We start from the raw sequence: 273 nt of genomic DNA, 5'->3' as shown, positions 1-273 counted from the left end.
GTGTCTCTGCCTCTCTCTCTCTCTCTCTCTGTCTCTATGAATAAATAAATAAAAATCTTAAAAAAACCCTTTTATTAAAATGTAACATAAAATAATAACAGAACTTGAAATTTTCACCTGGACTCTCTTACTCTGGGTGAAAGTCAGATATAAAGTTTTTGACTTTAGAAATTTATATTTCTGTCACTATCTCAGTGTTTGAGTTAACTGTGTACATATTTTATCATTTCTCTTCTTGCATTAATATATTTTTGTGCGGAAAAATTCTTGCCT

The sequence above is a fragment of the Canis lupus genome, chromosome 2, assembly GCF_048164855.1.
Source record: "Canis lupus baileyi chromosome 2, mCanLup2.hap1, whole genome shotgun sequence".
In the NCBI taxonomy this organism is placed as follows: Eukaryota; Metazoa; Chordata; class Mammalia; order Carnivora; family Canidae; genus Canis; species Canis lupus.
Note: the sequence above shows the minus strand (reverse complement) of the source record.